General features: G+C 47.9%; 1 pseudogene; it reads left to right on the forward strand.

Annotated features, from left to right (window-relative positions):
- Positions 1-1,247: 1,247 nt before the first annotated feature.
- LOC109785181 (putative cyclin-dependent kinase F-2) lies at positions 1,248-4,193 on the forward strand (annotated as a pseudogene).
- The last annotated feature ends 20,467 nt before the right edge of the window (positions 4,194-24,660 follow it).

The following is a 24,660-nucleotide window of genomic DNA, read 5'->3' on the forward strand; positions in this document are numbered from 1 at the left end:
TCTCGCTTTCAATTCGTCAACTTCTTTCGATCAAGTAAAGAACATGCATATGAGCTACTGTACAAGCAACTAGCAGTTCGAGTCTTGGAGAAGAAGGATATACATGAAAGTGACCTAAAAAGTGACCAAGACACTAGTAGTTCTGGATCAGCTATTTTCTTGACGAGAGCCACACTACACGTGAAGCTGCGTGCTGACCCCGAAGGTCTTGTTGACCATGGAGCTGGTGCACCGCCTGATTGGCTGCATCATCTTGGGCGCCTGCACCAACTGCGTCTTGCGCCGCCGTTTGGCGTCCTCTGCTTCCTGGTAACCCTGGCGGAGCTTGCGCTTCGCGGCTTCCATCTTTTCCTCCGAGCAGAACCCGGCACGGTCACCGTCGACGAAGCTGGCGGCGGGATCTGACGCCTTTTTGATGATTTCCGCCAACCGCTTGATCTTGGGAGGTCGCTTCGTCTTTGCGTCACGGTCGGCGGAGACACGCTGCTGCTGCTGGCCGACGATCGCCTTGGGCTGCGGCGGCTTCTTCATGGGCGTGGCTGGTGTGACCTTGGCGCCGTCGTCCTGGTTCTGGACGGAGGCCTCCCACCCGCTCACGATGCCGCGCGCGAGGAGGCGGACGCGCTCCGAGCCGTGCTCCCGCAGCGCGCGCACAGACTCGGCGAGCTCCGTGGAGACGGACGCCTCCGGCGTTGATGATGGAACCAGCCTCAGCGTCTCGAGAGACTCTGCCATCATGTCGTCGAGAATCCCGCAGATACGCTCCGCCTGGTCGTCGTCGGCGGCGCTGCAGAGCCGTCCCAGCAGGTCTCCCCTCGCGCGCCGGAACACGTGGCGTGAGAATTGGTCTGGGTCGGCGGCCTCGATGGCGGCGTCCACGGGGTCGAAGGCGCCGTAGAAGCTCTCCCACCGACGGAGCATCTGCCCGGCCATGGCGGCGCCTTTTCCGCGAGCTCCTGATCGATCTTGGATTGGATTGGATGGAGAGGTGGGGAGGACTGGATGGAGAAATTGGGAAGGAAGATGGCGATCGCCTACCACGAGGCCCCCAATGGAGCTTATATCTCCCGCCGAGGCGGTGGCCGTACTCCAGTCGGAGGCGAGCAGAGCGCCACTCCCGATCGAATTCGGAATCCGACTGAACCGCGGCAAACGCGCTCCACGCGTTGCGCGCGCGCCACGAAAACTTGGCATGTACTCCCCTCGCTTGCTCTCCGACACGCACCAGCAGAGGGGGCGGGAACCCCATGGCCACCGTCTCGCGAATCGCCGGTGCTGAAGCCGCCATTGGCGCCATGATCGACGACCACGCCGCCGGCTCCCGCAAGAGGCGGCGCATCGGGAGCACCACAAGCTGACGCGCGTGCTGGGGAAGGGCGGCTTCGGCGTCGTCGTCAAGGCGCGGACGTCGCCCTCAAATGCCTCATCCGATCACCCGACGACGGCAGCCGCAAGAGGAGGCGCCGTGCCACCGCCCACGCGCTCCACCGCGACTTGCTGCGCGAAGCGCACTACCTCGCGGCGTGTCGCGGCCATCCCTCCGTCGTCGGCTTGCACGGCATCGCGCGGGACCGGGCAGTGCAGCCTCACTCGTCCTGGAGCACGTCGGCCCGAGCCTTGGCCACGTTCTGCGTGGTCGCCGCCGGCCTTTCGTGGACGAGGAGACGCGCCACATCGGCAGCTCCTGAGCGGGGCCGGGGGGATGCACGAGCGTGGCATCCTCCACCGGTACATTAAGCCCGGGAACATCCTCGTCGGCGGCGAGAGCGTGGTAAAGATATACGGTCTCGGGATGGCCATTTCCATGTTGAGCGCGACGCCGCCGCGCGGCCAGGCCGGCACGCTCTGGTACATGGCTCCCGAGAGGCTCCTCGGGAAGCCGGACTACGACGAGGTCGTGGACGCCTGGTCGCTCGGCTGCGTCATGGCGGAGCTGCTCGCCGGCGAGCCATTGTTCCGTGGCCACAGCGCGACCGACCAGCTCCTGAGAATCTTCCGCGTGCTCGGCGGCACGTGTATGGCATCCACGCCGCTCGCCGCCGCGGGGCAGAAGCTGCTGACCCGCCGAGGCGGCAGCCGGCTTCGTGAGCTGTTCCCCGAGGAGCGCTTGTCGCGCGACGGGTCCGAGGTTTTAGAGGGGCTCCTCACGTGCGACCCCGGCGAGCGTCCGCCAGCGGCCATGGCGCTCGCAAAGTGTTTTTTACTCGAGCCGGGAGCTACCGGTGATCTCCCCACCAATGAGGTGCTGCCACATCTAAAGTTGTGAGACCATGTGTATGTGTATATGAAAGTATTCATTGTAAAATATCTCTTGTATTTCTGATTTAACTCTAATCAATGTCAGAATGATGCAGTACCTTTTAACAGGAACGGTACACATGCATGCATGCAGCATCTCTCCTCTCTCTCACACACAAATCCATTCATTTTATCTTTGTTTAAAATTTTAGATGTACAATATCTCTCACACTAATTTTCTATAATTGAAATATTTTATATATTCAAATTCCTGAACATGTGATCTATAGAACAAGACCAACTTTGAATATATTTAAACTAGTTTAAGTTTTTCTATTTTAATCATATCAAAATTCAAATTTCATGTATTTCAAATTTCTTATTCAAAATAATTGGAACCGATTTTGAAACTAGTGAAAATATTTTTTGAAATAAGTGAAATCAGTTTTCTGAAACTAGTTTGTTCAAACATGTCAAACTGATTATTTCAAAACATTTTGGTAACGAATGAAATAAGTATAATGAAATGAGTGAAGTGAGTTCTTTTGAAATGAATGAAATCAGTTTTATATTGAAACCATTGAAACCACTTTTCTAAATATAGTTTTCTTTTTGAGTTTCATATTCCAGCTTATGAAACTGTTTCTTCAATGGAGTAACTGTGATGTGTTTTTTTGAAACTAATGAAATCTATCTTTTGTAATGAGTGTAATCAGTTTTTTGAAACAAGTGAAATATAATATTTCAATTGAGCGACTGTAATGTGTTTTCTGAAATGAGTGAAATGAGTTATTTGAAAAAAGTGAAATATGTCTTTTTGGTGTGAAACGACTTTTTCAATGTGTGAAACTGATATTTCTGCTGAGTGAAATATGTTTCAATATTTCATTCAAAATATGTTTTCTCAACTGAGAGAAATATGTTTTCACAACTGAGTGAAATCATTTTCTTCATTGAGTGAAATATGTTTCTTCAGATGAGTGAAATTGATTTTTTGAACATAAAGAAAATAGTTTTTTTAATGATTGAAATCGACTTTCAGAAATTAGTGAAACTAGTATTTTGAAACGACTAAAATCTGTGTTTTCTAATGTGTGAAAATATGTTCTCTCAACTGAGTGAGATATGTTTTCTCAACCGAGTGAAATTATTTTTCTTAAATGAGTGACATCATTTTCTTCCGATGAGTAAAATCAGCTATATTTGAAATAGATGAAATGCGTAAAAACAGTTAATTTCAGAAAAGGTGAAATATGCTTTCTCAAATGAGTGATTTTTTTCTAAAACAAGTAAAATATGTGTCTTAAAATAAGTGAAACCAATGTTTACAAAAGGTGAAATTATTATTTTGAAATTTGCAAAACAGGAGCAAACACTTTTTTGGAATAGCAAAACAATCTTATGTTTTATGAAAGTGATGCCAAAGAAAATTGAAATATATAAATTAAAAGTAGTTCAAATATATCCAACATTGATCTTATTCAAGAGGTCTTGTCAACATGATCTCAAGTATATAGAAAATTTCAAAAATAGACATTCGCTTTGAAATATATCAATCATTCAAAATATATGAACGAAATAAAATGCATGTCATTTATGTGGGGAGAGAGAATCATGCATGCCCCGTCAGCCTCTCTCTCTCCTGACAAAGCTGCATGGCATGCATGTATATGGTCAGATGTGTCAGTGTGTGCTAATCGTATTTAGATAGTATAAGAGCTGTAGTATATACTCTGGCAGAGTGCACGAATTTTGACGAAACTAGGCGGACGGAGGATGGTGTGACGGTACCTCCCGCCACCGGTAAAATTACTTATTCGCCATGGCGCTCCAATGCCCATGGTTTGCTGGCACCGCCGACGTCCCGGCTTCAGCCGCACAGGATGCGTGCTCGACCACCATTCTACCTCATCACTTGGGAGTGCATTTCCGTACAAAGATGCTTTATTTTGTAATGTATATTGACGAATTTACTGTCAGGGACGAACGCACCTTGTAGGCAAATGTTGAAAGCTTGAGCTGCAAATGGTAAATGAGAGTATCACTGTGCTATCGCCTATCGCACACGCTGCCACCAGACAACCACACGAGGCTGGTGCGGCTGCGCGACGTCCGGTGCGCCTTATTTGAGAATAAATGATAAAAAAAATTGCAAAAGTTTCAGTTTGACGCCAAAACCCAAGGCTCTGCATTTCGCAACAAAAAAAAACCAGCCTCTGCGTTTCGAATAGAAATATCTTTATGCCGAATCCTAGCCTGCAAAAGTTTTCCCCTTATGTCCTCAATAACTTCCAGCCCCACCCCGCCCAACACATTCATATCTCTCATTCGTTGTGAAATTTTGTTGTGTGTTGTTGTTTTCAGGGATATTTTGCTGTGTGAAAACAAATTTAAATATCAACAAATAATCGGTGTCTGCGGTCTTTTTTGTCGGACAGGGTTGGATGACCGCATATTAATAGTGTAGAGTAGTAGGAGTAGTACAGTGGTAGAGTACAGACCAGTACGAGTCTCATCTGACACCAATTTTCTTACAGCCCGTGCTACAACTAGCTCTTCTCCCTCCTCGTTGCTCTAACTCAACTGACACACGGGGGCGGGGTGAGGGTTTGCCGGTAATCGGTTTGCTCAACAACGATCCCATATGTGAGTGAAAATGCAAGACAACATACGTTCCCTAGCTTGAGCGGTGTGCCGGACCGACCGTGTGAGGTGCGACGCGAACGCGGCAGGCTTTTTCAGTTTGAACTTGTAAGTTGTAACATTTGGTTTTGCTCCTTGACACGACCGATAGATACAAATAACAATTGAGAACGCTAGGACGGGGCTTTTCCGCGCGATAAGCGAGGGAGTTTCTCAGCTTGGCCCATCGTTGATTTCCTCACTTGCAGTCGCACATGTTACTGATATACCTTGCCAGTGCGTGTTAAGCGGCGGGCCGGAACATATTGTTAGTACTTCAATTAGTATTCACGTGGCATGTACATTAAAATTGCATTGAAATATACTCAACGTGCGGGCTAGTATCATCTAGTAGTGATCTGAAAAGGGCCCACTTCAAAAAGGAAAGAAAGAAAGGGCCCAATACACATTGAAGCATTTCATCACAACTTTCTCTTACTTTATCTGTCGAACCGACTACACCAAACTCCCCTGCCTACCTTGCAGGAAAAGACCCGCCCTCGTCTTTTTTAATCGGGGTTTGTATTGATGGATCACGCGAAGCAGCAAAACCAAGTGGTACAAGATTACAACGCAGTACTACATTACAAGTTACAGTTAAGTGGGCTACCGTGTCTTGTACTCCTCCGTCGTAAGAGTGGAGACGCTCGCTTTCATAAATGTTGTACTTCCTTTCACCGACATGTGGGACATCTAGCATCCGGGTCTACGTGTCATGCACCAAATAATAGTGCAAAACAGCAGGGGGATGCACCCCGGTCGTAGCGCTGCAGTAATAATGAGCAATGAGACGTCAAATCACAATACTGCACCTTGCCCGCAATATAAGTTGGACGGACAAAGCAACCATCATTTCACTCTTCCCTGAATCCACTTCTCCATCATCTTCTTCAAGAAAACCACGTGTTGCTTCTGCCATTGTTCTGCCTCACGAGGAACGCGCATCGGCTTGATACATCACTAACACGTGGGACCACATGTTAGCAAACCAACAGACCAAGCTTCCCCGCCCGCCGCACGACAAAAGCACCTTCTTTTTACTAATTTGGATATTTTTCTTAGATCAATACAATCGACAAAAGCTCCCTCGCCCACCGCTCGACACGTGAGGAAGGCAGTGCGGGCCTCCGCCCGTCGCGGGAGGACTAGACCTTCATCAACCTGCTAGCCCACCCAAACAACCAGCATCAACATGATCTTCCCAGCCGCGGAGACGTGCAGGGCTCATAAGCCCCATCCGACCTCATGGAGTGGTCTGATGCGAGATCACCTTCTCCAGCACCGATTATCCGGCCTACGTCTCACACCCCAGCAAGTTCGCCTTGGTAGTAGATCTGATCGCTGGAGGATTCCACCTCCTGCGGGTCCTGATGGATGGTGGCAGCGGTGTCAACATTATCTTCCCCGACACCTCGGCCAAGGTGGGGCCCTCCCTATCTAGCCTGCAATGCTCACCCAGCAGCTTCCACGGCTTTTGTACCGGGCAGGCCGGTGCGCGCCCCTTGGGTGACACTAACTGGATCGCCTAGAGGTTTAAACCCCCTAGAACCGAACAAAGCGTCACGTATTTTCGCACACAAGACCCCGCACCGCAAATTAGCAAGAAATTCCAAAAAAATTGCAATCCTATAAAACTCCTTTCACTACTGGAATCCACTTATTTGCCGTCTGCCACCTCTTTGCCGTCTGCTGGCTGACGGCAAAGAAGGTCTTTGCCGTCAGCCACAAGAAAACAGACGGCAAAGATGTGGCTGATGGCAAACGAAGTCTTTGCCATCAGCCAGTTCTTTGCCGTCCGCTGACTGACGGTAAAGAATCTTTGCCGTCCGCTAGCAGACGGCAAAGAGGTGGGTGGGTCCAGTTATTGTTTAACCAACTCAAGCCCACCGGCCCCACCTCTCTGCCGTCCGCAAGCGGACGGCAAAGAAACTTTGCCGACCGTTGGCAGACGGCAAAGAGGCGGCTACGTTAACGGCCGTCCCGCCCGTCTCTTCTCCCCACTCTCTCATTCGTCCCCACCACACCCGCGCCGCCGCCGCCGACCCCGCCCACACCAGCCCGTGCCGCCGCCTCGCCGGCCGCCCCGCCGCCCCACACCCCTCCCCTGTGGCGCCCCGACCTCCACCGCACCGCACCCTCGCCGCCTCTTCCGCATCGCCCCGCCCACACCAGCCCGTGCCGCCGCCGCCGACCCCGTCCGGCGTAGCCGGCCTCCCCGCCGCCCCGCACCCCTCCCCAACCTCCATCGCGGCCCCGCCGCTCCTTCCACGTCGGCCAGCCGCGCCGTGGCCGTCCAGTCCCCGTACCGCCGCGCCCGTCCCCGCCCCCGACCCCCGACCAACCGCCGCTGCTGCTGCAGCCGCGGGTCGACCGCCCCCCGAGGAGCGCCGCCCATCGCTGCCCCTCCCCTCCCCATCGCTGCGCCGCCTCGCTGCCGCCCCCTCCCCGACCCGTCGCCGCCCCCCACGGTGAGCCCCTGCCATTTCTTTTCTGTTTTTTTGTTTTTCTTTTCTGTTTAGATAAGGTTTTTTAGTTTAAGTTTTTTCAGTTTAGAATTAATTAGTTTAGGTTATTTAGTTTAATTAGTTTAGGTTTAATTAGTTTAAATAGTTTAGTTTTAATTAGTTTAGGTTTTTAGTTTAGGTTTAGGTTATATAGTTAGCTAGATTAGATTAATTAGATTGGATTATATTAGACTAGTGTTAGGTTTTAGTTAAATAGTCATAATTAAAGGAAGTGAAAAAAGATGAAAAAAGAAGACGAAAAGTAGAATAAGTAGAAGGGGGAAGAAGAAGAAGAAGAAGAGGAGGAGGAGGAGGAGGAGGAGAAAGAAGAAGAAGAAGAAGAAGAAGAAGAAGAAGAAGAAGACGGGGGATGAGAAGAAGTAGAAGAATGAGAAGAAGTAGAAGTAGTAGAAGAATGAGAAGACCCCCTGACCCCCCAACCCCGACACCACACCCGACACCCGACCCCGACTCCACCCCGACACCCGACCCCCTAACCCCCTGACCCCGACACGACACCCCGACCCCCCGACCCCGAAATAGCACCCCGACCCCGACACGGCACCCCGACACCGACACGACACCCCGACCCCCGACACGACACCCCCGACACCCCGACCCCGAGACCCCGACCCCGACCCCGACCCCGACCCCGACCCCGACACCCCGACCCCGAGCCTGACCCGACACCCCGACCCTGACACCGACACGGCACCCCGACCCCGAACCGGCACCCCGACCCGACACCCCGACCCCGAGACGCCGACCCCGACACGGCACCCCGAGACCGACACGACACCCCGACCCCCGACACCTCCCGAAAAGGTGTTCTTTGGCCTTCCAGAAGCCGACGGGGTCATATATTTGTGAATTATTAGTTAGGTCATATATCTTTCGATTTTTTTATGAAAAACATCATATATAATTGTGTTGATCGGGTAGTTTTAAATGTGCAGTTGTTTCGTCACTGCGAGGTTTGGTGTTCGACGACCTCGCCGTGCGTTTGACGAGCTCTGCCCCTTCGTTCGTGGGTGAGCACAAATGACATGTCCTCCACCCCCATTAATTATTTGATCTATTCCGATGAAACTTGATAGCTAGCTATATATGTGTCTTGAATCATCAGTATGCGTAACCAATATGTGTCTCCCGTTCGAAAGCGTCATAGTTATAAATATGCATGCATTTGCATATTTATAACCTTGATTCTTTCGAATTGTCCAACGCTATCCATGGACAGCCCGAGTATGTTTAGATTGGGTTCGTTTTCCCATATGCTTTGCTCCGGATCCGACGCATAAATTTCGTCAGTGCCTCCCCTGTTGTTCTCCGGGTACACATCCTCTCTGTTTATTGCAGAGACGTGTATCAGGAGAACAACGGGGAGGTGCTGCCAAAATTTTGCGTAGGATCCGGAGCATAGCATGGGAAAATGAACCCAATCTAAACATACTCCGGTGGGATTAGGACCTATCATTACCTATTAGAGTGTAGGTTGCATGGACGTAATAAAATTGACAAAGTAGATCAACTGATGAATATATACATGGTGAATTATATATATATATATATATATATATATATATATATATATATATTTGTTGTGTGTCTAGTAGCTCTGAAAGTCAAGATGAGTGATCGTGCGTGGATGTACACCGGTCACACTGGTCAGAACAAATGGAGCACTGAATGGTTCACAAAAACCAAGGGGTTTGTGCGAGCCGCATTTGCAAATGGCCGGAGGAAAACCTAGTGCCCCTGTTTACGGTGCGGCAATTGGGAAAAGAGGACAGAGGCTGAAATAGGCAAACACCTGCAGAAGAGTGGTTTTACGCCCGATTATACGGTGTGGACATTTCATGGTGAGTCTGCCCAACGTGACCGAGCTGAGGTGGATCGTCGTCGCACCGACGAGCATGGTACCGGGATGGAAAACATGGTGCAAGACTTCGATGATGCTCGGGATTCGGACGAGGAGATGGAGGAATCTGCAAAGGCCTTCAATGAAATGTTGGAGTCTTCAAAACGTCCGCTCCATGAGCACACTGAGCTTTGTCAGTTGGATGCCATCTCACAAGTAATGGCTCTGAAGGCTCAGTTCAACTTGGGCAGAGAATGCTACGATGCAATGATGACAGTATTTGGACGCTTTCTACCCAAAGGCCATGTAATGCCTGCAAACATGTACCAGTCGGACAAAATCCTCCGTGCACTGAAGATGCCCTATGATAAGATACATGCCTGTGAGAAAGGATGTGTCTTGTTTAGGCTTGACTATGCGGACTTGAACTATTGTCCCATTTGCATGTCTTCCAGGTATGTTGTGGTAGACAATGGTATGGGTGAGAAGACACAGACAAAAATCCCCGTTAGTGTTCTTCGGTATATGCTAATCGTACCAAGACTTCAACGTCTTTTCATGGTCGAAGAGACGGCCAGACAGATGACATGGCGCAAAACGGGCAAAAGAACCGAACTAGATGCAGATGGGAATCTGATGATTGTACACACATCGGATGGTGTTGCGTGGAAAAAGTTTGATGAATTACATGGTGACAAAGCGGCAGATCCGAGGCATCCTCGAGTCGGCATCAGCACGGATGGGTTCAGTGTGTTTGGTATGACGGCAGCCCAATACAGTTGTTGGCCCGTATTTGTCTTTCCACTCAATCTCCCCCCGGACAGATTATGCAAAGAAAGAACATTTTCCTGACATTGATAATTCCAGGGCCCAACTATCCGGGGAAAAATATGAATGTGTACATGCAACCGCTTAAGGACGAATTGCAAGAAGCCTGGGATAATGGGTTCAAGACATACGATGCCTATAGCAAACGGAACTTCATAATGCGTGTCTGGTACATGTACTCGATGCATGACTTGTCGGCGTATGCGCTATTCGTTGGCTGGTGTGTGCATGGAAGGTTCCCGTGCCCCACATGGAAGGGAGCTCTTGAGTTTCGTTGGCTTCAGGCCAGTCGCAAGTTTTCTTGCTTCGACATGCATAGACAGTTCCTGAATCCTCGCCATAAGTTCAGGAAAGACAAGAAGAACTTCATCAGAGGTAGAGTTGTCAAAAACTCTGCACCACCTGCATTGACAGGCCAACAGACCCTGGATCAGTTAAACGCTCTCGAGCCAGATCCAGAGCGTCCAGGGTACTTCAAGGGGTATAATTCTAAGCACGCCTGGACTCACAAAACATGCTTATGGGATCTGCCTTACTTCAAAGACCTCCTTTGCCCACACAACATCGACGTGATGCACACTGAGAAGAATATCGCCGAGGCACTTTTTGGTACATTGTTCGGCATAGATGGGAAGTCAAAGGATAATACTAAGGCTAGAGTCGATCTGGAGGCGCTATGTGATAGGCCGTTACAAAACATGAAAGAACCGAAAGGAAAGCAGAACTGGACGAAGCCAAAGGCATGGTTCAATCTTGGAAGGCCAGCTATGAGGGAAATTATCTTGTGGGTGAAAATGCAGTTGATTTTCCCCGATGGGTATGCAGCGAATCTACAGAGGGGAGCCAGTCTTGATAAATTGAAGATATTTGGTCTCAAGAGTCATGATTGGCACATATGGATTGAGCGGGTAATGCCGGTGATGTTGCGTGGCTTCATCCCTGAGGATGAATGGCTAGTACTGGCAGAACTCAGCTATTTCTTCCGTGTTCTTTGTGCGAAAGAACTATCGCCTGGCGTGCTAGAAGAAATGGAAGAGTTAGCGCCGGAGTTGATCTGCAAGTTAGAGAAGATCTTTCCACCGGGCTTCTTTAATACAATGCAACATTTGATTTTGCATCTCCCGACCGAGGCAAGATTGGGGGGGCCCGTGCAAAATTGTTGGTGCTACCCAACTGAGAGGATGCAGAAGACGCTTAGACAAAAATGTAAAAATAAACGTAGAATTGAAGCATCGATGGCTGAGGCATTCATCACTGAGGAGGCGGCAAACTTCGTGACAGCACACTACGAAGCCAAAAATCGTCATTTGCATAATCCGAAGCCTCGGTACAATGCTGACGACCCTAAAAAGGGTGGATCCAACCTCAGCCTATTCAAAGGGAATCTCGCACCAGCCAGTGTTTCAAATCCAGTATCTTTGGATAACGAACAATGGCGGACCATTTCGTTGTATATCTTCAACAACCTGATAGAAGTGCGGCCGTACATCGAGTAAGTTCTCGGTACATAGTTTCACAACTTCTATTTCCTTTGAACTGCTCTTATTCCTGGATATTTCATATAGTCGATACGTCGCCTTATTCTCGTATGGAGCGGTGATCCAAAAGGATTCTGTCGAATAGTATGAGCTTCTCGCAAAGCAAGGAGGCGGCTATCCCGGTTTCATCTCTTGGTTCAAACAAACGGTAATTTCTATTAGACTTGTAGGCTAATTTGTAGGCGGCTATCCCGGTTTCATTCGCTAATTTGTGCGTAATGCAACAATCCTTTCATATTAAACTTGTAGGCTAATTCAGAGTCTATGGACGCCGAATTGAGACAGGTCGCTAATGGTTTTGACTATAAGGTCCGTTCATTTGACAAATACGACATCAACGGGTATCGCTTTCGTACCTATGGCAAAGAGCTATCTATGGCCGACCGAAAGTCTACAAATTGTTGTGTATCTGCTATCGGCGAAGGAGGTACCGAGTATTATGGGAGAGTTGAAGCAATTTATGAACTTCTATTCTATGGTGAAAACCCACCGAATGTCGTAGTCTTCAAATGTTATTGGTTTCAGCCGAAGGAGACTAGAAGGACTCATGAACATATAGGGCTAGTTGAAATCAACCAAAGCACCCATTTAGATGTTCCTGATGTCTATATTACGGCTCAACAGGCGACCCAAGTATTCTATCTACCGTGGGCCTGCCAAACTAATCCAAATCTGAAAGGTTGGGATGTCGTTTATGAAGTGCCGCCACGTGCTAGACTATCTCCCCCAAAGGAAGAGGATTATGAACCTCACATTAACCCAGACACATATGAAGGAGAATTCTTCCAAGAGACACGTCTTTCCAAAAAGCGTTTCAAGAACCGCTATACTTCACCCCAAAACATTGAAGTAGACAGCGACAGTGAATCCGACATCACCCCAGAGGAGGAACAAGAAGAGCCGGAACAAGAAGAGGTTACTGCTGCGGATGACCTGTCATTGCTTGACCGATTACGTCAAGGTGGCCTTCCACATGTTGATGCCACTGAACCCTATGAGCCCGTCATTGATTATAGTGATGATGATGATTATGCATTTATTGATGATACTGATCGAGATTATTAGTAGTGTCAGGTATTAAATTTTTTAATGTTGTACTTGATGATGATACACTTAAGTGATACACATATTATTATTCATGTCGGTCTTTTTTTTATGTTGTACTAATTTCGTTTACTGTTTGTCATGGCAGGTGTTGAAAGATGGTGGGCGCTGGTCGGGAGCGCGCCAAGGCCCCTTCTTCGTCGGCGCGTGGTCTGAGGTCTTCGATTCCAGACGCACCTCTCCGCCGAGCGTTGCTGGACAGTATGTCCACACCGCCGGGCCCTTCTTCGTCGACCGCGGTGCCCAGCAGGGGACGAGGTAGGAAGAGAGGAGGTGGGGCACGTGGTCGCGGGAGAGGAGGTAGGGTGACTGCTACGGCGCCTTCCTCGCCGCCACCCCCAGCTGTTTCACCCGAGCACGTGACTGCTAGGGTGGACTCGTCCGAGGAGGAGGCTACACGGACTCCGGTCCACGAGCCTCCGGTCCACGGGTCTTGGGCCCACGAGCCTTGGGTCGACTGGCCTTCGGCCCACGAGAGTTCGGCCCACGAGACCCCGGAGGAGCACACGTCCGGATGGGGTACCTGGCCGGATCAGCCCGAGGAGCCGAGTGGCCATGCTGATGATGGCGGGGAGCCGACTGATCTTGAGGAGGAGGGGGGCACCGTCTACCAGCGTGGTGCTACACGGCTCCCGTCCATGCCGGCGACCCGCGAGCAGAGGTGGTTGATTTTCCCTGATGGGGAGAGGTACGTAAGTGCATTTAATATTTTTGTACCTTCTGCATTCACGTTTCTTCAAATAACTAATGCGTTGGCCTTGTCATGCTGCAGGGGTTGGGACCACCATCATAGTGTCCGCCGGCCCAACTCCGTCCTTGGAGTTCTTTGCCGGCAAAACTTCCCGGGGTTTGTCACGTTGCCTGGTGAGGGGCGGCTTCCAGAGCTTGGATTGAGCTGGGAGCACTACGTGGCTGCCCCGGCCCCGCCGGATGTCATTATCGACGGTGTCGTGTGCGACACGAGGGCAGACATGGTGATCAGGACGTTCTGGGTAATTTCTCCTTTACACATTTAAAAATCTTCAACTAGCTAGTTATTAATTGTACTAATCAATATTGTCTCATTTGATTGCAGACATTCTACAGGTGTGAGGAGGGATACGAGGAGGACGCGGCAAATGTTATCCAGAACGTCTGCAAGCGCCTACTCCAGAACTTACGGCACGAGGCTCGGGTGTAGGCTGTTCGAGACTACTACGCCTTGCGTGGTATCAAGAAGACCAAGCCGGCGTGCCGCGATAAGTTCCTGAGTAAGGAGCAGTACATGAAGGTAATTCTTAAGGCCTTCTACTTAAGTTCCTTCATTTAGTAATTCTTAGCCGTAGCGCTCAAGTTTCTATTTGCTAACTTAGGCGCCTCCGAGATGGTGTGCGGATCGGATGGATTGTTGGGAGGTGTTGGTCGATGAGTGGTGCTCAAAAGAATGGCTAGCCCTCCACAACGAGGCCAAGGACAAACGTGCCCAAATGGAAGGTGTGCCACACCATCAAGGCAGCTCCAACTTATATCAGTTCGGGCGCAACTGGGTATGTGGTTTGCTTCATGATTCATGCAATTCATTCATCATGCTAGCTTGAGCCCTTTAATTACTAATTTTCATTGTTTCTCTCTTTCAGGCACGCTACAATAAGGCGGATAAGGTGCCAGAGGTGTACGACCTGTATGCCATGGCCCACACTGCCTCTTTCAAGAAAGTCAAGGCTTTCTCTCAGTCTGACCTCGATGATGCAAACAACTTCACCAACATCTCCTCCCACAACAAGCTCGTGAGATATAGAGATGAGGGGAAGGCGAGGAAAGGGGAGGACTTTAACCCGAGCCAGGGTCCCATTGATCCAGAGCTGGTGATGATATCTGGTGGCGGGAGGTCCCATGGCTCCATAGCCGTTGGAGATGGACTTATCCGTTGTCCTAGCACTCTCCCGGAGATCAAGGCGCGCCAGTCGAGCTCCGCTCCTGAGATAAGGCCTCGTGAACGGCCAGTGCAACTCGCCATCAAGGTTAGTGATACGTACTCAGTTATCTTTCTCCATTACATTGTGTGCGCTTCCATCAATGATTAAAAATGGTCATGTGAGTGGTGTTGCAGGCTGCTATACAGACTGAGAGAGATAGAACGGAGAAACTTCTGGCGGAGGCGGCGGAGAGGCAGCGGGAGATGGAGGAGAGGACGAGAAATATGATGGAGGAGGAGAGGGCATGGACTGACATGCAGGCAAGGGCCATGTACGAGCTCCTTGTGGTAAGTTTCTTCTGCAGATTACTTGCTAGTCTTAACATTTGAGTCTCATTACTAACTAGTATGACTCTGTTGTGAAAACCAAATGTGCAGTCTGTGTGCGAGAAGTCCGGTCAGCCCGCTCCGCCGATGCCAGTGATTGCTCCTGGGAGCACGGTGAGTTTAATTTGAATGGACATTACTTGCTAGTCTTAACATTTGAGTGTAATAATGCTAACGAGACATTGGAAATGATCTTTGGTGCAGCTTAACTCCAGAAACGCATCGCACGATCCTTCTCCAGGTAGCGGCACTAGCCACCCCGCTCCTACACCTCCCTGATCACGGTAAGTTTCTCTAGTGTTTTGCTTAACAAATGCATAAAGACCTAGACTTAGCTTTATTTCCTCCAATATGCTTACCATAATGACCTAGAGTTAGCTTCTTTTCCTCCAAAATGACCCATTTTACCTAGGTTAGCTTATAAATGATGCAGTTCATCCAAGTTAGCTCAAAAATGACCCATTTTACCTAGATTAGCTCCTAAATGATCCATTTTACCTACGTTAGCTTTAAAATGGCCCATTTCACCTAGGTTAACTCCAAAATGACCCATCTTACCTAGGTTATCTCATAAACAATCCATTTCAACTAATTTAGCTCATAAATGATCCATTTGACCTAAGTGAGCTAAAAAAGATCCATTTCACCTAAATTAGCTCTTAAATGATCCATTTCACCTAAGTTAGCTCAAAAAGATCCATTTCAACTAAATTAGCTCATAAATGATCCATTTCAACAAAGTTAGCTCAAAAAGATCCATTTCAACTAAATTAGCTCATAAATGATCCATTTCAACAAAGTTAGCTCAAAAACGATCCATTTCAACTAAGTTAGCTCATAAATGATCCATTTGACCTAAGTGAGCTAAAAAACGATCCATTTCACCTTAGTTACCTCAAAAACGATCCATTTGACCTTAGTTAGCTCATAAACGACCCATTTTAACTTAGTTAGCTCATATATGATCCATTTCACGTAAGTTAGCCCATAAATGACATACTCTTCTTGTTCTAGTCTTCTTCTTGTTCTAGTCACCTATTTCTAACTTTCTTATTTTTCATTTTGCAGATTTCATTCACTTGACGAAAGCTTGCATAGATGGAGTGCTCCTTATCCCTTTCTCTGTTTCTTTTGTATCGTTGAACTATGCATGTATCTTGGTAGTTGGATGAACTATGCTATGTATGATGGAACTTGGTAGTTGGATGGAACATATGTGATGGAACTATGTATGATGGAACTCTGCATGTTGGATATCTATGTGATGGAACTATGTCATATATATCATATATATCTTATATGTTTGCTGTGAAATATATCTGTATATGTCATATATATTTGTGATGAAAATTGTTGGATTTAATAAAAAACAGAAAAAGAGCCAATATGCAGGCTCTTTGCCGTCTGCCACCGACGGCAACGGGCTCTTTGCCGTCTGCCACCTACGGCAAAGAGGCCACGTGGCATCCAGCTATGCTTCCTGGGAGCTGACCCATTTGGTCAATTTGCCTACAGTGGCAGACGGCAAAGAGTAAAAGAGTTTGCCGTCAGCGGCGGACGGCAAAGGCCTGCCATGTGGTGACGTGTAGATGACATCATACGACGGACGACAAAGACACTAGAAAATTTGCCGTCCGCTGGCGGACGGCAAAGGCCTGCCGTTAGCCACTTAACGGACTGAGAGCACAATTTTTGCCGTCCGCTCTCTTTGCCGTCCGCCGCAGACGGCAAAGGGCCTTTGCCGTCAGCCGCCAGGAAGCAGACGGCAAAGCAGCTGTTTACCGTAGCCTACTTTGCCGGAGCCTTTTGCCGTCCGCGGCTGACGGCAAAGGCCTTTGCCGTCCGCCGTTCGTGCCTTTGCCGTCCGCCGTGGCAGACGGCAAAATAGCTGTTTCCTGTAGTGTTTGGGCGTTTTTTGTTCCAGTTTGCAACAGTAGCTGCATTGCATGTGTTGGGGAACGCAGTAATTTAAAAAAAAATCCTACGATCACGCAAGATCTATCTAGGAGATGCATAGCAACGAGAGGGGAGAGTGTGTCCACATACCCTCATAGACCGAAAGCGGAAGCGTTTATTAACGCGGTTGATGTAGACAAACTTCTTCGCGATCCAACCGATCCAAGTACCGAACGTACGGCACCTCCGCGTTCAGTACACGTTCAGCTCGATGACGTCCCTCGTACTCTTGATCTAGTTGAGGCCGAGGGAGAGTTCCGTCAGCACGATGGCGTGGCGACGGTGATGATGATGTTGCCGGTGCGGGGCTTCGCCTAAGCACTACGGCGATATGATCGAGGTGTGTAACTGTGGAGGGGGCCACCGCACACGGCTAAAAGATCAACTTGTGTGTTCTAGGGTGCCCCCATGTCCCCGTATATAAAGGAGGAAGGGGGAGGTCGGCCGGCCCTAGCTAGGCGCGCCGGGAGAAGGGGAATCCTACTAGGACTCCAAGTCCTAGTAGGTTTCCACCTAAAGGAGAAGGGGGAAGGAAGGGAGAGGGGGCCGCGCCCCCAACCCCTTGTCCAATTCAGACTGGGCTTGGGGGGGCCACCTCCTGGCCGCTGCCTCTCCTTCCCACTAAGGCCCATTAACTCCCCGGGGGGTCCAGTAACCCCTCCGGCACTCCCTTTTTACCCGAAACTATCCGGAACACTTCCGGTGTCCGAATAACATGGTCCAATATATCAATCTTTATGTCTCGACCATTTCGAGACTCCTCGTCATGTCCGTGATCTCATCCGGGACTCCGAACAAACTTCGGTCATCAAAACACATAACTCATAATACAAACTTCGGCCTTCTGATCTAGATTATTTCCATGGCTTGGTGCGTCCCAATCTGGTTGCTTGCCGGTGATTCCGGTCTTCCGATTGGTTGGTCTCCATAACTTGGAGTACGATCAAGACAAGCATGCGGGGCTGGTGCATGGATGCTTACGCACACAGACGGCCGCTTGAGATGTGCATGTGCGTGCAGATGACGGCCACCGACTAGTTGCAGCCCATGGTCCTGGCTACTTGCCTCGCTGATTGCGGTCGCCATTGAAAGATCTTTGTGTGAGTTTCATCTCTACAGATCAGGTGGTTGACTTCGGTGGCGAGATGCAAACTATGGCTGGAGTCTTGATGCAGAGGGATGGTTGTGCGGCGATGATAGCTGCTAGGATTGTGGAAAAGTGGTGGCGACAACACCTGAATGACTTCGATGATGGTGCTACTTGAGCACCCGGTCTCGAGCTCCGGGGTGAAAGCCTAGGTCTGACCCAATTTTGGTATACCTAGCAATGGCGATGTTTTACATCGTTACCTTGTTGAAGGCATTGTTCAGAATGCTCGGACTGATTCTTCAGGGTGAAAGCCTAGATTCTAGCTTTGGGTGGCTGGATCCGGTGACGGTGACATTTGAGTGTCGCTCCCTTTCTGAAGGCGTTGCTGTTGAAGAATCTCATCGTCCCCATGGTGTCATGAGATGGTCGGTGCAGATATGGTCATTGTTATAGTTTGCCGATCGTTGATCTGATCGCTTTGGGGCATTTTTTTATTTTTTTCTCGCCTACGTATAGCTTTGGTCTTATATGACTTAGCTATTTACCGGCGTGTTTTTGTGTGCGTGCGTCCTAGCTATGCAGAGGCCGGGGGTGTGCTCATTGTGTTTGTATCCTCTTGATGCTCCATTTTGAGTTAATAAAGTCCACCCTTTATCGAAAAATTAGAAGAAAAAAACTCACGGAAACGTTGTTCAGTATGCTCACCACGCCTTCTCTCTAGCTATAAATATAGCGGAACATTATCAACATTCAAACACACACATCGGCACCGTCTGTGAGGGGACTGTTGTTGGTATATATCGTAGCGAGTTAGCCATGAAAAGCTTGCCACTTAGGGTGTTGGACGCCCGCAAGAAAGCGCTGGGCACGGTAGCCTCGGTGGCCGGCTACGGAGTAAATAGCATAAAACTACTAGTTTACAGGCTAGGGTTCCAAAAAACTACCACTTTTTAATTTTTCTCAGAAAGCTACCGAACGCGCGGTCCGCTGTTTCAAAAAACCCAAACCCGCGGTGACTAGCGATTTAACCCGTTTCCTGACGGACCAGGCCCATCTGTCAGCCCACGTGGCCACGCGCGCTCACGGCGCGGCCGTTAACGGCCGTTAGCCGACCGGCCCGGTCGGAACTGGGGTAAATATACCCGCTCGGTCGGTCGGGCGCACCCGCTCGCACACTCTCTCGTGCTCGCTCGCTCACTCCCCTGCTCTCACTCCCCTGCTCCAGTACGAGCTCGCCGCCGCTCGCCGTCTTCGAGGCGACCTCCTTGCCGCAATGCCTTCCTGGAACGACGAGGAAACCAGCTCGGAGGAGGAGTGCGAGGTTGTCAGCATGGACATGGGACTTATGGTAAGTTCTTTGCCACCTAGGGTTAGGGTTAGGGTTAGGTGCTAGTAGCCCTAGGCTACAGCCATGGATGTTGCTGAGTGTAGTGTTGTTGTTGTGTGTGTGATACTGTTCTTGATTAGTGAGGGTGGGGTTTGATTGTAGGATTGAGGTAACCTAGGGTTCATCTCTGTACAGTGTTAGGGTTCATGCTGATTTGGAGATTTTTTAGTGATCAAGTTTAAAGAACAGTGCTTGTTGATTCTGGTATTGAGTGGAGATTGAAACCAGTGTTTGTTGGTTATTATGGTTGCAGGAGGAACCAGACACCACTGTGGAGCCCCTTTTCCGTGGCCAACTTGAGCTTGCTCATCCCAAGTGCATTCTGCACCAACTGAGGCCTATTAAGCGTGTTGCTTTTGAAGGGCCTGTAACAGGAAGGCGTTTCTATGGCTGCCCAGTCCAGGTTAGATGCCAATAAACTTTTCTGCTATGTATGTTCACTGATGTTTGATATGATGCAGCACTTTGTTTGATATGACAGTCACATATGTAATAACTTATCATATTTCATTTATGTTATTCATTGTTAGAAATTATGAAGTCTATACAAGTTAATCATGGAACTGAAATAAGCTCCTAGTCCATTTGTAATAACTTATCACATTTATAAATGCAGGAAAATGGTGTGAATTGTGGTGTTGTAGAGCGGGTTGATGGGCCTTGGCCAACTGTTCTTCAGAGATGTCTGTGCAAGCTATGGGAGATGTTCCATGAGCAGAACTTTGGAAGGGTACAGGACAAGCAGAAGTTTGAGAAGGAGTTGGCCAGGCTTAAGAGTGAACATGAAAGGGAGTTGGCTAAGCTTAGGACTGAAAATGACAAGCTTTGCATTGAGTACACCAAGCTTGTTGATGATGTATCCAAGATGTTTGATTGGCAGGATGGTAGGGTGGACAAGAAGGTGTACCAGAAACAAGTGGAGGAGGAAGAACTTGAGAAGAAGAAGAAGGAGCTAGAGGAGAAAGCTATGTTGGAGGTGCAGATGGAAAAGCTCAAACTTGCAAAAGAGCAAAGGTGCATTTTGCAGAGCCAAGCTGATATCATCAAGAACACCAGGAAGGCTATGAAGGCTGTTGAAGTTGACAGAGATGTTCTTAAGAAGGAGAAGGCAAAGCTTGAGCTTGTTGTTGCTGAGCTACTGAAAGAAGGGTATGGCAGCAAGGAGAAGTTAGAGCAAATCAAGGCCATCCTTGAGTCTTGAACTTGTTGTGATATGTTGGTGAAGTAAGTACATCCAAAGGCCTTTATATAAGGATGTGGCCTGGCATGACTGCAAGTGATTATGGGTGTACATTTTGGGGGAATGTGAAGTTTAACCTAGTGCAAGAACCTTATTTCCTATGTTGTTAAGTTGTAATGGATCACCTATGGTATTAAGTGTTGTAATGGATCTCCTATGCTATTAAGTAGTGGAAATGGATCTCTTATGCTACTAAGTTGTGGAAATGTAGAATGTGTGCTATTAAGTGTTCAACTTGATCTTATATCTTTTATATGTTATTTGTTAGCCTACTAATATTATTTCTGTGGGTAATTGGGCTTAGTGGCCCACTAGTCTTTGACCAAATGCAACCCTAGGCCTACTACACCCAACCCCATCCATCTGTCAATATAAACCCCTCCCCACCCCCACCCTTTCCCAGTTACTCCACCAGCCGCCACCCAAAAGAAAACCACAGATGGATCCTGACATGGGAGATGTCACAGAGGAAGAGGGGGAGGCTGTGGAGGTTAGGACAGCAGCAGCACAGAGGAGGAGGAGGAGGCGCAGGCAGAGGGCACTAGAGGCGGCCCAGGATGAGCAGTAAGAGGAGTTCAACCGCCGACTCTCCGACAAGGTACTGGAGAAGTGCAATGATGAAGAATTAGAGCTGCTTTTCACTGGCGGCAGGGGAAGGTCATTCATGGAGATCATTAGGTGGGCAAGGATGAGGGCAGTCATGGCTCCTCATCCAGCAACTAGGGCCAAGTGGGTCCGTTTCTTTGAGCGCTATTACTGATATGTCAATCTCATCTCATCCATCTATATACCTATCTATCTATCTTGCTATCTATCTTTCTAGCTATCTGTAAGTCAATTTGAGAGAGAGTTTTGGTAGTATTTGTGAGATTTGGATGTAATCTATGAGACTATCTTTCTATCTATGTAACATTTGGATGTTTCTGAATAAATGTATGCATTTGGTCAGTTATGTATATCTCAGTATCTTATAATGCACTTGGTCAGCAGCACCATCAATTTATCAAGTGTTGAATCCACATATAGATAAAAGTTGCAGATGAATTGAAGTTGCAGACAAGTGCAGAATCCACATAAAGTACCATATTACAAACCAACTCAAACAGTGCAGTATCAAGTACTTAGTGAGGCAGTGTTATGACAAACCAAATCAAACAGTGCACTTGCATACATAACCTAGGATAACAGAGGAGTTCAACCACTTCAGCTAGTTACCACTTGCATAAAACTAATCTTTCAGCCTCCCAGATGGCTTCCTGACCCTCTTTGACCCATCCTGCACAGCACTTGTAGTAGATTGTCTAGGAGCAATGAAAGATCCATTGCCAGCTCTATTGGCAGCAGCTGACCTGGTGTTCTTTGCTGGAGAAGACCTTGATGACCTTGTGTTCTTTGCTGGAGAAGACCTTGATCCATTGCCAGAAATAGTTGTGTTCTTCTTCTTGGGAGGTGGTACTAGTGTTGAAGAAGAGGTGTTGGGCCTGCTCTTCTTGAGAGGTGGTGGTACTGCTGTTGTAGCTGGAGCTGCCCTTTTCCTTGACCTAGAAGCTGTCTGTGTTGACACACTTGTTATTGGAGGAGGAGTTGGTGCAGGTGCAGAGGCAGCAGGTACCCTTGGTGGCCTTTGTGCAGTTGCAGCCATTGAAGAACCAGCCTCAGAGTAGTTTGCTCTATTTTCCTACACAACAATATTAGTTAGAACTATTTTCCTACAAATGAAATGAATGTAACAATGCAATGAATGTAACAATGGAATGAATGGACATACCTGGTGCTTGTTCAGCCTCATCTGGAACTTAGGTTTCAAAGGGACACCACAATTGTTGATCCTGTGCCCTTGCTTCTTGCAGTTGCTGCATGTCACTGTACCAATCCTAGAAGTATCCTTTTTAGCTGGCACCTCAAACAGGCCTTTCCTCCTGGCAGTTTGTTTTTTACCTTTCTTTTCTCTAAAAATAGGGGGAGAAATATCATCACCAGGTGTATGAGGCCAATGGTCAGGACCTGGCACAGGGAATATTATGTGCTTATATGTTTCACAATACATGGGTTTCTTGAAGAAAGCAGAAACATAGTCTTCAGGGTGTATCTTCACTTTCTGCATTGCAGCAATGGCATGACTACAGGGGACAGCTGTCATGTCCCACCTCCTACAGTCACAGGTCTCATTGTTCAAATTAACACAATATGTGTTTTCAGAGCTACTAGTGACCTGCCATATGCCTGGCCCTGCCATGTATGCTTCACAATATTTAGCCCACTTCTTCCCCTCTTCTAAAATCTCTGAATAAGTAGGTGTGATTTCCCATCTGCATGTCTCTGTCTTCTCTCTGATCTTCTGAAACTTAATCATCAGCTTTGTTCTTATGCCCTCTAACATAGTCCTGATTGGTTTGTTCCTAACATCCAATATCATTCTATTGAAAACCTCACTAAGGTTGTTTACTAACAGGTCTGTTTTGCACACAGTGTCCATTTTATACCTAGCCCATGTATGCTCTGGTATCTGTGACAACCACTGCCAAGCTTCTAAACTTTCTTTTTTCAAATTCTCCATGCCTAAATCATGTCCATGTTTGGTAAAGGAATAGGCAGCCTGATCTAAATGTTTCTTAAGTTCCTCTCCTCTGAAACCAGCAGATTGAAAATTGGCATAAATATGTCTAAGACAAAACCTTTGTGGAGAGTCAGGGAATACATCATCTATTGCATTCAACAATCCCTGTTCAATGTAGTGTAATCTTAAGTGTTACTACTGAATAACATTTTACTCATGGCAAATGTGAAGGCAAATGTAAAGACTAGGTTCAGAAAAATACCTTCTGCCTGTCAGACATAATTGTGTATTTGCCAAACTTATTGCCAGTTCCAATGACTGTTCTCAACTGTGTGAGAAACCATGTCCAACTGTCTGTCTCTTCCTTATCAACAACACCAAAAGCTATTGGGAAGATGTTATTGTTGCCATCCCTCCCTGTAGCTGCCAATATCTGCTGACCAGTGCTTAGCTTGATGAAGCAACCATCCAGACCTGCTAACATGATAACATGAGTGCCTAAGTACATCAATGTTTAAAAATCATATAAATTTCTGAATACTTACCTATAAATGGCCTGCATCCATTCAGAAAACCCTCCTTGCATGCAAACAAGCAGTAAAACATATAGTGAAACCTTGGGGTAGGAGCTGGGTTAAGTGGGTCCTCATGTGTTGTTACTATGCACCTACTGCCAGGGTTAGTATCTAGCACACACTGCAGGTAGTCCCTTATTCTGTGATACTGGAGTTTGTGATCTCCTTGCACAACCTCAACTGCTTGCTTCCTTGCCCTATATGCCAAGCTTTTAGGCACATGCACACCAAACTTCTTCTTTGTGTATGACATAATTGTGTCAACACCAGCTCCAGGGTTGGATCTGACTGTATCCTCACAAACCTTAGCAACCCAACTGACTGTCACCTTTGTGTTCTCTCCACTTGCTCCACAAGTGTGATCTAGGTTCATCTTCTTGATACTGAAAGTTGCCTCATGAGCTATCTTGGAGGCAACTATGTAAAACTCACAACCATGTTTTCTCTCAGAGCACCAAGCAATAACCCTAGTTGGTTCATTTCTGTGATACTTAAAATTCCTAAGAGTCCTCATATGAAAATTTCTAAGTGCTTCTCTGAACTCAACTACATTTTCAAAGCACAAATGCATTGAAAACTGCTCATGTGCATCAGGCCTTTTTGGATCATACCATCTCCTCTCCTTCTTCTGCTTCTTCCTACTCTTTCTTCTAGATGGCAGCCTTGGTGCATCCTCTTCATCACTTATGCCAAAATCACCTGGAAAACAGTACTCATCAGCTTCAGGGACATAATCTTCAAACTTGTTGTGCTCAGGCTCATTGTGAGACTTGCTAGTTGGGCCAGGTTTTCTAACTGGCTTAAGCTTTTTGGCTGCTT

The sequence above is a fragment of the Aegilops tauschii genome, chromosome 7 (assembly GCF_002575655.3).
Source record: "Aegilops tauschii subsp. strangulata cultivar AL8/78 chromosome 7, Aet v6.0, whole genome shotgun sequence".
NCBI lineage: Eukaryota > Viridiplantae > Streptophyta > Magnoliopsida > Poales > Poaceae > Aegilops > Aegilops tauschii.